Genomic DNA, 6,321 nt, shown 5'->3' on the forward strand with positions numbered 1-6,321 from the left:
AGGTTTGACTGTTGGAAAGCTGGTAAGCTCATGAGGGTGGCCTCCAGTTTCCAAAAACTATAATTTTCCCTCGAAAGCTTGAATTGTATCATTGGCAACCAATACTGCCAGTTGTTTTCCTTGAAGTGATGCATATGTACCACTCATTTTTGAGGATCGAGTCTGCCAAGTACCCGAGTCTGAATAACCAGATGTCTATCAGTCATTCTTTCCTGTAAAAATGGTATTTGGTGAGAAGTGGGGCTCATTATGCTTGCAAGTCAGACGGTGGTACAGGTGGTTTCCTCCACCAACGCTGGTACGCCACGGAAGGGCTTAATGCAAATGTTCCAGTTAGTAACAGAGAACATTAAAAAGCTATATACTATCAGGCTAAAATTTAATAAAATTAACCATTTGCATGAAGTATATTCTTACTTTTTTTTTTAAGGCATATTTTAAAGCTACAAGGATATGGTAGTATAGAATATACTGATGGCTAGGACAGTTTGGTGCCACCATCTTGAGTCATGGTAAGGGGGCAACAGTTTTACCCACCATTAGTGTGTGTGTGTTTGTTTGTTTGTTTATCATCAGGGCAAATGTCAATGTAATGAAAAAGGCAAATATTATTTTGAAAATAGTTTAGGCTTTGCAGACCCGCAGGTATACATAGACCATCTCAGAAAGGCTTCATATCCACCATATAAAAAGAACTTTTACAACTCAATAATAAGAAGCCAGCTGACTCCTTTCTTGCTCCCATCCACCGTGGCAGCTGCTCCAGGTTGGGGCTGTTAACACAGGAAGATGGTGGTTGCAAATAAAACCAAAGTCTCTGGGTTCGATCGACTCTAGGCTCCACCTCACTATGAGACATGGAAAGTATGTGCTGGGGTACGAGCAGACTCCAAAAATGACCAAGCATGACAAAGCAAAACTAGTCATCCTTGCCAACAACTGCCCATCCAACCTTGAGGAAATCTGAGGTAGAATACTATACCATGTTGGCCAGAACTGGTGTCCACCATTAACAGTGGCAATAATATTGAATTGGGCCCAGTGTGTGGGAAATAATAGATGGTACGTGCATTGTCGCTCATTGATCCGGGTGATTCTGGTATCATTGGGGGCATGCCAGAACAGCCGGATAAAAAGCAAATCATGCAAAAGTTTTCTTTAATAAAACTGGCCAGAGCTTTTTGTTTTCAAAAAAAGAGCTAAATGACCAAAATTTTTAGCTGGTTAAAGATTAATAATAATTCATGGAGGCAAAAAGTCTAAACACAATAAAGTAAATTGTATCAAGTAGTTTAAAATATATAATACTGAATATCAAGTATGGTTTATTTTGGTAAGGCAAAGTTCATTTATCATTAGGAAATCTTTAATATAATTAATTATCTTAAAAATTAAAGGATTAGTGTTCTATTATCCATATATTTTATAAATATATGCTCAAACCCTTTGATGAAATTCAGCAGCTATTCCTATAAGACAGGGAAACAAAATAGGCAGTACGATCAAATGTATTATAAAAGAAAGAAATATTTTACTTACCAATGGTGCTATATACAGAAAACTTCACAAACCCTTAGTTAAACTAAAATTCGTAAGAGAATTTGCTAACATGGGTGGAAACAATATAACCTTCTTTGAAGCAAAAAAGCAGTGGAAATGGAAATGCAAAAAAATAATAATAATAAAAATAAAATCTATAAAATACTTGAAATATAAAAGGTATAAGACATAGATTGAAACTATAAAAACTTACCAAATTTTATTAATATTAAATATAATATATGATAAATATAACATAATACTTCTATTAATATTAAAATAGTATATTAGAATATTTCTTATTAATATGAATACAAGGATATATATGTTTCTAGATATAAATACCTTAATTTCTTTTTTTTTTTTAAGATTTATTTATTTGACAGAGAGAAATCACAAGTAGACAGAGAGGCAGCCAGAGAGAGAGAGGGAAGCAGGCTCCCTGCTAAGCAGAGAGCCCGATGCGGGACTCGATCCCAGGACCCTGAGATCATGACCTGAGCCGAAGGCAGCGGCTTAATCCACTGAGCCACCCAGGTGCCCCAACCTTAATTTCTTTTTTAATTTTTTTTAAGACTTTATTTATTTGACAGAGAGAGATCACAAGTAGGCAGGGTGGCAGGCAGAGAAAGAGCGAGAAACAGGCTCCCATCTGAGCAGAAAGCCAGATGTGGGGCTCGATCCCAGGACCCTGGGATCATGACCTGAGCTGAATGCAGATGCTTAGCCAACTGAGCGGCCCAGGTGCCCTTCTTCATCATCTTTAAGCTCCACCAACCAGCCATAGCACATTTTTGGTATAAGAGAAGAATCTGTGATTGGTGCATGGGTGAATGACGTTTAAATGAGAGGACCCGGCCGTTCTGTTCCCCGCTGAGGACATGTCCTTCCATAACCACGCTCCAGAACTTGGTAGTCAAATGCTTAACTACCTTTTGATGTGACCCTACAAGACACATCCTGCAGTCATCTACAGGGGTGATCTGAACCGGTCATGATTATTAATTCCATGTGTTAACTTGAGATGCTAAGCGATGCCCAGGTCGCCGGTAAACATTATTTCTGGGCATGTCTGTGCGGATGTTTCTGGAAGAGATTAGCATTTGAATCAATACATGGAGTAAAGAAGAGTCACCCTCCCCTATGCGGACTGGCATCATCCAATTCACTGAGGACCCCGATAAGAACAAAAATATGGAGGAAGTTGAGAATTCTCTAATTCGTCTTGATCTGGGACATCCAGCTTCTCCTGCACTCCCACAGCAGAACTCCTGGTTCTCCAGCCTTTGGACTCCAGGACTTACACCAGCAGTCCCCCTGGCTTCCCAATCCCCCGCTTTCAGATGGCATATCGTGGTATATATAAACCCCTATAACCATGTGAGCCAATTCCCACAATAAATCTCCTCTTATCTATTTATCTACATCAATGTCTTTATTTATATATCCTATTGGTTCTGTTGTTTTGGAGAACCCTGATGAATCTATCAGTGTCATGAAATTTGAATGAATATCACCCTAAATTTGAACCATATATATAACCAAAATCTAGACTTCAACCCCTGGGCCTCTAGAGTTTTATTAGGTAATTTTTTGGCATGTTCAAGATTCTGTCTAGAAGAATCTTATATTGGTTCTCCTATTTTTATACATATCTTAACAGGAGATTTGCATATATGGTTATGCCCCAAAATTTCAACCCATATAAGGAAAACAAGACAGAAGAATTATGCAATATAATCTGCAATGCTGAACTCTCACAACTGGAATCTAGCACACAGGTATTCTGAAACTTCATATTTTTACTTTTTTCCAAAGTTCCACATCTAGTAAAAATGAACCGATATCCTAGTAACTAACCAGTGTCTTGCCTGCAGGATATACGTGACAAATGTTAAGTTGAACTGCTCTTAATGATTGTTCTTCTGTTAAGGTTTTTTTTTCTTATTTTTCACTTTTTATTTTAATGCCTCAGCCTTCTGATCCAATCTAGAAAATACGGGTTGTTTTATGAAAATTAAAGTGCTTCATGGATTTAGTTGATTGTTATTAATAAAATTGCCCTCCCTCTCAACTCTGGTTGATTTAAAGAAAAAAAAAAATGCCAGGAAGTGAAACTCTGCGCTCCAGGCAATAGACACTTACAGAATTTTACAGAGCACCGAGAAGTGAAGATTCAAAATAATTTAGGATGTGTGTCGTACAACTTACAGCAACGGTAACACACCAGCCTACCAGCCTACCAAGGACTATAGTATAAATATATATAAATATAATATAATATAATACAAATATAGTATAAATATAACAGTGGGAACACACAGGTATGTCATGGACGCAGAGAGGACACAGGGGTTGACCTGGGAGACACACCATCAGGGCAGCTTCAGAGAGGTCATGATGCTGAGCTAATTTTTGAAAGACATGTTATCTGTATAAAGAAAATTCCAGGCAGACAGAGTAGAATATATGAAGGCACCAAGATGTGTTCTAAGAAATTCCCATTAATCCAGAATTGCTGGAGTGAAGGGTTCTCATGAGGTGGTAGCAGGCAAGGAAGCTGGACAGACAGATGGATCCCAGAGCATGAGATGGCTGATGAGCAAACCTGTAGAAAGTTCTGGACATCCACATAGGAGTACAGAGAGTCAAACTAGACCCAGGTTGAGGCTGCCAGAGGTAAAGAGGAGATCCAGTGGGGAGGAGACATGTTGGTAAAGGGATTACAGGTATAGCCATTCTAGAAGTTCTAAGTGGAGGATGCCTGGTCCAGCAACTAGAAGTAAGAAACCAGACACATACTGCTGGCTTCCCTCCCCCTGGCGCCAGGAGAAGGGTAGAGTCACCAGACATGGAATCTGCCAGGGAAGGAATGGTCTGGAGGCAAGGATGGACAACTACCTTTATTTCAAAATCCATTGGCCATAGATTCTTTTTTTTTTTTTTTAAGATTTTATTTTATTTATTTATTTGACAGACAGAGATCACAAGTAGGCAGAGGCAGGCAGAGAGAGAGGGGGAAGCAGGCTCCCTGCAGAGCAGAAAGCACAATGCAGGGCTCGATCCCAGGACCCTGGGATCATGACCTGAGCCAAAGGCAGAGGTTTCAACCCACTGAGCCACCCAGGCGCCCCTTTAGATTCTTTAATAACATTGAAGTTCATAATTAAGATCTCAAAAAAATCTTTTTGAACTATCAAAGATATACTTAAATGTGGTGACATAGCAAAGAACTTGGAGTGAGGAGACCTGAATATTACCAAACAGCCACACTTTCCACAAAGCCAATGGAATTTGTGGAATTCCCTCCTCCCTGCTGTGAGGGCATCTCGGTGGGAGCCTTGTCCCGGCCTCCCACTAATGGCCAGAGTCAGATTCTTTCTCTGTCCTCCGCAGTAGGCTAAGGGAGCAGGTAGGTGACCCAGACGTGGCTGATTCGTCTCCCCTGGGACTGAATTTTGAGCCAGCAACATTCCCAGTCTCAAGGGAAAGCATTCAGGCTTTCTCCATTATATAAGATGTTCACTATGGGTTTTTTTTATAGATGCCCTTTAACAGGTTGAGAAAGTTCCTTCTATTCCCAGTTTGTTCAGTATTTTTATCATGAAAGGAGTTAAATTGTGTCAAGTGCTTTTTTTTTAGTCTATTGAGGTGGTCACGTGGTTTTTTTAAACTTCTATTTCCTACTAGTATGATAGATTATATTGATCTACTTGCAGATGTTAAACCAATATTTTGGGCTGGCCTCAGCCTGTCAAGTAGAAACGCCTGAGGGGTCCCTCTGCTCCCTACAGCCCCCACAGACATTGCTCAGCCAATGCTGTGGCCAGATTGGCCCTTGTGATTCTTATTATAATAATTACTGTTCTTATTTTATTAATAATAAAATGATGGGATAAGCTGCTCCAAAGCTTTATACCAATGATTCACACTAAAGTTATTAATTTAGTGTCGTACGTATTTTATCTCCTAACTGTGGGATTTGCTAATTTGTGTACGTTTAAGCATCTTGAATCTGCGTCAGTGAGCTGATTTCCCCTGCAAAGCTGGGTAGCAGAGAGTCGTGTGGGTGTCCACGTTAAGTCAAGCAGCCAAAAGGAATAAATGTTAAAGGATGACATGCCAAGAGATATTAGCCTGGAGAGATTTCATGAAAGAGGTAAAATTCAAGCAGCCCTTTGAAAGAAGAAAATACATGCTACAGAGGATCATTTATACAGGAAGTCAGATCTGTGTTCATCTCCTTGGCTGTTAATTTGGCAGCAGCGGGAAGCTGAAGCACGTTGGACGCACCCATCTGTTAGAGTATAAATATCAGAGAATCACCTTTTCCCAGCCTCCCTTGCGGGTGTCCATCTGGGCCATCCGATAAACAGATTGCTAATATAATCTGGTGTGACAAGAGACGTTTCCAAAACGGCGACCTGCTTTCCCACCAATGACTTTAACCGCGTTCCTGGGTGAGGGCTCTCCATTCTAAAGATCCTTTGATTTCACTCCTTGCCCAAATGTGTGTCATGGATTATTTCCATTTATAAAGTCAGACTTCCCATTTCTAAAGAGTCCTTCAAATGCTGTTGTCCCTGGTAAAAATGAGTCTTCTTAACTCCTTTTGCTGTGTTTCTCCAAAGAGTACGTCCGGGGGGCACTCATCCTGAAACACAGAGAGTAAAAGACCTTGAAGTTATAGAGCAGAAAAAAATAGTAAGTCCCGTACTGGCATTTCATTTATTTATTTTTTTAAATAGCATTATGAGTCTTTCTCTTAAAAACAGTGGCAAC

The 6,321-nt window shown here is 39.8% G+C and overlaps 1 pseudogene; it reads left to right on the forward strand.

Annotated features, from left to right (window-relative positions):
- The first annotated feature begins 789 nt into the window (after nucleotides 1–789).
- Nucleotides 790–1,203, forward strand: LOC131820684 (large ribosomal subunit protein eL30-like; annotated as a pseudogene).
- The last annotated feature ends 5,118 nt before the right edge of the window (nucleotides 1,204–6,321 follow it).

Source organism: Mustela lutreola, chromosome 18, assembly GCF_030435805.1.
Source record: "Mustela lutreola isolate mMusLut2 chromosome 18, mMusLut2.pri, whole genome shotgun sequence".
In the NCBI taxonomy this organism is placed as follows: domain Eukaryota; kingdom Metazoa; phylum Chordata; class Mammalia; order Carnivora; family Mustelidae; genus Mustela; species Mustela lutreola.